General features: G+C 51.4%; 1 pseudogene; it reads right to left on the bottom strand.

Annotated features, from left to right (window-relative positions):
* Positions 1-6,000, bottom strand: part of LOC118377824 (WW domain-containing oxidoreductase-like) — a 202,841-nt pseudogene that overhangs the window by 49,093 nt on the left and 147,748 nt on the right.

Raw genomic sequence — 6,000 nt, 5'->3', positions numbered from 1 at the left:
TTACTATTAAATACAGTATTATACGGCTTATCCATGATGCTCTGGTTCAGAAGAAAATGTGGTTAAAAGTGAGTCCAGCAAAAACATAGAGAACGTGTGTGTGTTATTTATACTGAACAAAACATAACATGTAATGTGTTGGTCCCATGTTTTATGAGCTCAAATAAAAGATCCCTGACATTTTTCATACGCACAAAGACAGTATTTCTTAAAAATGTTGTGCACAAATTTGTTTGCATCCCTGTTAGTGAGCATTTCTCATTTGCCAAGATAAGAATCTGAATAAACAGCATGATCATCACACAGGTGCAACTTGTGCTGGGGACAATAAAAGGCCACTCTAAAATGTGCAGTTTTGTCACACAACATAATGCCACAGATGTCTCAAGTTTTGAGGGAACACGCAATTGGCATGCTGACCGCAGGAATGTCCACCAGAACTGTTGCCAGATAAACTAATATTAATTTCTCTACCATAAGCTGCCTCCAATGTCGTTTTAGAGAAGTTGGCAGTACGTCCAACCGGCTTCACAACCACAGACCACGTGTAACCACGTCAGCCCAGGACCTCCACATCCGGCTTCTTCACCTGCGGGATTGTCTGAGACCAGCCACCTGGACAGCTGATGAAACTGAGGAGTATTTCTGTCTGTAATAAAGCCCTTTTGCTGGGAAAAACTAACTCTGTTTGGCTGTGCCTGGCTCCCAAGTGGGTGGACCTATGCCCTCCCAGGCCCTCCCATTGCTGCACACCTGCCCAGTCATGTGACATCCATAGATTAGGGCCTAATTTATTTATTTAAATTTACTGATTTCCTTATATGAACTGTAAATTGTTGTTGAAATTGTTGCATGTTGCGTTTCTGTATCTGTTCTGTAGGCCAGAACCCTACAATATCACCCCTAGGACCCTACAACATCACCCCTGGGACCCTTCAACATCACCCCTGGGACCCTACAACATCACCCTTGGGACCCTACAACATCACCCCTGGGACCCTACAACATCACCCTTGGGACCCTACAACATCACCCCTGGGACCCTACAATATCAACCCTGGGACCCTACAATTCCCCACTGGGACACTACAATATCCTCCCTGGGACCCTACAACATCACCCCTGGGACCCTACAACATCACCCCTGGGACCCTATAATATCACCCCTGGGACCCTACAACATCAACCCTGGGACCCTACAATATGCCCCTTGGGACCCTACAACATCACCCCTGGGACCCTATAACATCACCCCTGGGACCCTACAACATCACCCCTGGGACCCTATAACATCACCCCTGGGACCCTACAACATCACCCCTGGGACCCTATAATATCACCCCTGGGACCCAACAACATCACCCCTGAGACCCTACAATAGCACCCCTGGGACCCTACAACATCACCCCTGGGACCCTACAACATCACCCCTGGGACCCTGCAACATCACCCCTGGGACCCTACAATATCACCCCTGAGACCCTACAATATCACCCCTGAGACCCTACTATATCCTTCTCTCTCTCCCTCCTTTCTTGTCTTACCATCTCCCTCCCCCATGTCTTATCCCCTGACTCAATCCCATCACGCTCTCGTCTACACACCAGGGTGTGTGGGGTATGGGTAAAGGTGAAGGGAGCATGGAAGACTGTGTATTTAGGATATTTAGGATAAAACAAAACAGTATTTCAGTCATGTGCAGCAACAAGCTTCCTCTGGTACTGAAGTCTGTTAGGAAGCAAACATGCATCCTCCTCCTGTCACTCCTTCACATGTTTATTCCATCTTACCATCACCCTCCTTCTCCTTCTCTTCCACTCTCTCCCTCCTTCTCCTTCTCTTCCACTCTCTCCCTCCTTCTCCTTCTCTTCCACTCTCTCCCTCCTTCTCCTTCTCTTCCACTCTCTCCCTCCTTCTCCTTCTCTTCCACTCTCTCCCTCCTTCTCCTTCTCTTCCACTCTCTCCCTCCTTCTCCTTCTCTTCCACTCTCTCCCTCCTTCTCCTTCTCTTCCACTCTCTCCCTCCTTCTCCTTCTCTTCCACTCTCTCCCTCCTTCTCTTCTCTTCTCTCTCCCTCCTTCTCCTTCTCTTCCTTCCACTCTCTCCCTCCTTCTCCTTCTCTTCCACTCTCTCCCTCCTTCTCCTTCTCTTCCTCTCTCCCTCCTTCTCTTCTCACTCTCTCCCTCCTTCTCCTTCTCTTCCACTCTCTCCCTCCTTCTCCTTCTCTTCCACTCTCTCCTCCTTCTCCTTCTCTTCCACTCTCTTCCTCCTTCTCTTCCACTCTCTTCCTCCTTCTCTTCCACTCTCTCCTTCTCCTTCTCCTTCTCTTCCACTCTCTCCCTCCTTCTCCTTCTCTTCCACTCTCTCCCTCCTTCTCCTTCTCTTCCACTCTCTCCCTCCTTCTCCTTCTCTTCCACTCTCTCCCTCCTTCTCCTTCTCTTCCACTCTCTCCCTCCTTCTCCTTCTCTTCCACTCTCTCCCTCCTTCTCCTTCTCTTCCACTCTCTTCCTCCTTCTCTTCCACTCTCTCCCTCCTTCTTCTTCTCTTCCACTCTCTCCCTCCTTCTCCTTCTCTTCCACTCTCTCCCTCCTTCTCCTTCTCTTCCACTCTCTTCCTCCTTCTCTTCCACTCTCTCCCTCCTTCTCCTTCTCTTCCACTCTCTCCCTCCTTCTCTTCCACTCTCTCCCTCCTTCTCCTTCTCTTCCACTCTCTTCCTCCTTCTCTTCCACTCTCACCCTCCTTCTCCTTCTCTTCCACTCTCTCCCTCCTTCTCCTTCTCTTCCACTCTCTCCCTCTTTCTCCTTCTCTTCCACTCTCACCCTCCTTCTCTTCCACTCTCTTCCTCCTTCTCCTTCTCTTCCACTCTCTCCCTCCTTCTCCTTCTCTTCCACTCTCTCCCTCCTTCTCCTTCTCTTCCACTCTCTCCCTCCTTCTCCTTCTCTTCCACTCTCTCCCTCCTTCTCCTTCTCTTCCACTCTCTCCCTCCTTCTCCTTCCCTTCCACTCTCTCCCTCCTTCTCCTTCTCTTCCACTCTCACCCTCCTTCTCCTTCTCTTCCACTCTCTCCCTCCTTCTCCTTCTCTTCCACTCTCTCCCTCTTTCTCCTTCTCTTCTACTCTCACACTCCTTCTCTTCCACTCTCTCCCTCCTTCTCCTTCTCTTCCACTCTCTCCCTCCTTCTCCTTCTCTTCCACTCTCCCCTCCTTCTCCTTCTCTTCCACTCTCTCCCTCCTTCTCCTTCTCTTCCACTCTCTCCCTCCTTCTCCTTCTCTTCCACTCTCTCCCTCCTTCTCCTTCTCTTCCACTCTCTCCCTCCTTCTCCTTCTCTTCCACTCTCTCCCTCCTTCTCCTTCCCTTCCACTCTCTCCCTCCTTCTCCTTCTCTTCCACTCTCTCCCTCCTTCTCCTTATCTTCCACTCTCACCCCTCCTTCTCCTTCTCTTCCACTCTCACCCTCCTTCTCTTCCACTCTCTCCCTCCTTCTCCTTCTCCTTCTCTTCCACTCTCTCCCTCCTTCTCCTTCTCTTCCACTCTCTCCCCCATTCTCCTTCTCTTCCACTCTCTCCCTCTTTCTCCTTCTCTTCCACTCTCACCCTCCTTCTCTTCCACTCTCTCCCTCCTTCTCCTTCTCTTCCACTCTCTCCCTCCTTCTCCTTCTCTTGCACTCTCTCCCTCCTTCTCCTTCTCTTCCACTCTCACCCTCCTTCTTCTTCTCTTCCACTCTCTCCCTCCTTCTCCTTCTCTTCCACTCTCTCCCTCCTTCTCCTTCTCTTCCACTCTCTTCCTCCTTCTCTTCCACTCTCTCCCTCCTTCTCCTTCTCTTCCACTCTCTCCCTCCTTCTCTTCCACTCTCTCCCTCCTTCTCCTTCTCTTCCACTCTCTTCCTCCTTCTCTTCCACTCTCACCCTCCTTCTCCTTCTCTTCCACTCTCTCCCTCCTTCTCCTTGTCTTCCACTCTCTCCCTCTTTCTCCTTCTCTTCCACTCTCACCCTCCTTCTCTTCCACTCTCTTCCTCCTTCTCCTTCTCTTCCACTCTCTCCTCCTTCTCCTTCTCTTCCACTCTCTCCCTCCTTCTCCTTCTCTTCCACTCTCTCCCTCCTTCTCCTTCTCTTCCACTCTCTCCCTCCTTCTCCTTCTCTTCCACTCTCTCCCTCCTTCTCCTTCCCTTCCACTCTCTCCCTCCTTCTCCTTCTCTTCCACTCTCACCCTCCTTCTCCTTCTCTTCCACTCTCTCCCTCCTTCTCCTTCTCTTCCACTCTCTCCCTCTTTCTCCTTCTCTTCTACTCTCACACTCCTTCTCTTCCACTCTCTCCCTCCTTCTCCTTCTCTTCCACTCTCTCCCTCCTTCTCCTTCTCTTCCACTCTCCCCCTCCTTCTCCTTCTCTTCCACTCTCTCCCTCCTTCTCCTTCTCTTCGACTCTCTCCCTCCTTCTCCTTCTCTTCCACTCTCTCCCTCCTTCTCCTTCTCTTCCACTCTCTCCCTCCTTCTCCTTCTCTTCCACTCTCTCCCTCCTTCTCCTTCCCTTCCACTCTCTCCCTCCTTCTCCTTCTCTTCCACTCTCTCCCTCCTTCTCCTTATCTTCCACTCTCACCCCTCCTTCTCCTTCTCTTCCACTCTCTCCCTCCTTCTCTTCCACTCTCACCCTCCTTCTCCTTCTCTTCCACTCTCCCCCTCCTTCTCCTTCTCTTCCACTCTCACCCTCCTTCTCTTCCACTCTCTCCCTCCTTCTCCTTCTCCTTCTCTTCCACTCTCTCCCTCCTTCTCCTTCTCTTCCACTCTCTCCCCCATTCTCCTTCTCTTCCACTCTCTCCCTCTTTCTCCTTCTCTTCCACTCTCACCCTCCTTCTCTTCCACTCTCTCCCTCCTTCTCCTTCTCTTGCACTCTCTCCCTCCTTCTCCTTCTCTTCCACTCTCTCCCTCCTTCTCCTTCTCTTCCACTCTCTCCCTCCTTCTCCTTCTCTTCCACTCTCTCCCCCTTCTCCTTCTCTTCCACTCTCTCCCTCTTTCTCCTTCTCTTCCACTCTCACCCTCCTTCTCTTCCCACTCTCTCCCTCCTTCTCCTTCTCTTCCACTCTCTCCCTCCTTCTCCTTCTCTTCCACTCTCTCCCTCCTTCTCCTTCCCTTCCACTCTCTCCCTCCTTCTCCTTCTCTTCCACTCTCACCCTCCTTCTCCTTCTCTTCCACTCTCTCCCTCCTTCTCCTTCTCTTCCACTCTCTCCCTCTTTCTCCTTCTCTTCTACTCTCACACTCCTTCTCTTCCACACTCTCCCTCCTTCTCCTTCTCTTCCACTCTCTCCCTCCTTCTCCTTCTCTTCCACTCTCCCCCTCCTTCTCCTTCTCTTCCACTCTCTCCCTCCTTCTCCTTCTCTTCGACTCTCTCCCTCCTTCTCCTTCTCTTCCACTCTCACCCTCCTTCTTCTTCTCTTCCACTCTCTCCCTCCTTCTCCTTCTCTTCCACTCTCTCCCTCCTTCTCCTTCTCTTCCACTCTCTTCCTCCTTCTCTTCCACTCTCTCCCTCCTTCTCCTTCTCTTCCACTCTCTCCCTCCTTCTCTTCCACTCTCTCCCTCCTTCTCCTTCTCTTCCACTCTCTTCCTCCTTCTCTTCCACTCTCACCCTCCTTCTCCTTCTCTTCCACTCTCTCCCTCCTTCTCCTTCTCTTCCACTCTCTCCCTCTTTCTCCTTCTCTTCCACTCTCACCCTCCTTCTCTTCCACTCTCTTCCTCCTTCTCCTTCTCTTCCACTCTCTCCCTCCTTCTCCTTCTCTTCCACTCTCTCCCTCCTTCTCCTTCTCTTCCACTCTCTCCCTCCTTCTCCTTCTCTTCCACTCTCTCCCTCCTTCTCCTTCTCTTCCACTCTCTCCCTCCTTCTCCTTCCCTTCCACTCTCTCCCTCCTTCTCCTTCTCTTCCACTCTCACCCTCCTTCTCCTTCTCTTCCACTCTCTCCCTCCTTCTCCTTCTCTTCCACTCTCTCCCTCTTTCTCCTTCTCTTCTACTCTCACAC

The sequence above is a fragment of the Oncorhynchus keta genome, chromosome 22 (assembly GCF_023373465.1).
Source record: "Oncorhynchus keta strain PuntledgeMale-10-30-2019 chromosome 22, Oket_V2, whole genome shotgun sequence".
Taxonomy (NCBI): Eukaryota; Metazoa; Chordata; class Actinopteri; order Salmoniformes; family Salmonidae; genus Oncorhynchus; species Oncorhynchus keta.
This window is presented reverse-complemented; position numbering and strand designations above follow the sequence as displayed.